Source organism: Elephantulus edwardii, unplaced genomic scaffold (assembly GCF_000299155.1).
Source record: "Elephantulus edwardii isolate Elephantulus edwardi_28Jun2011 unplaced genomic scaffold, EleEdw1.0 scaffold00061, whole genome shotgun sequence".
NCBI classification, from domain to species: Eukaryota; Metazoa; Chordata; class Mammalia; order Macroscelidea; family Macroscelididae; genus Elephantulus; species Elephantulus edwardii.
The window spans coordinates 14,816,341-14,816,831 of NW_006399811.1; positions in this window are offsets into that span (position 1 = coordinate 14,816,341).

The following is a 491-nucleotide window of genomic DNA, read 5'->3' on the forward strand; positions in this document are numbered from 1 at the left end:
CCCCCCCTCCAGTACACTCCCCTCTTGGAAAAGTAAAAGACAAATTCTTTCATTGTTTTACAATTCCTCCCCCCAGGTCCACTCCACTATGCAGTCTTTGTTCTGGACTCCTGTCATGACAAAAACACCTAATCACATATCCCTTTTAAACAGTTTTCTCCCTCATCTGTTTCAATGCAGTATATATTATTTAACCCACCTTTCTCAGTCTTCCCCTAAACCTGATGTCAGTCCTGTTTTACAACAGTAGCACGATGCAATATATGTCCTTTTGTGACTGAGATATTTCACTCAGCATAATATCCTCCAGGCTCACCCATTTTGAATAATATTGCACGAGTTCTTTGTCTTTCAATGCAGCATACTATTCCATTGTGTGAATATACCACAGCTTCTCTATTTCTTTGTTGATGGGCACTTGGGTTGTTTCCAACTCCTTGCTATTGTGAACAAAGCGGTGATGAACACGGGTGTGCATATATCTGCTTAGA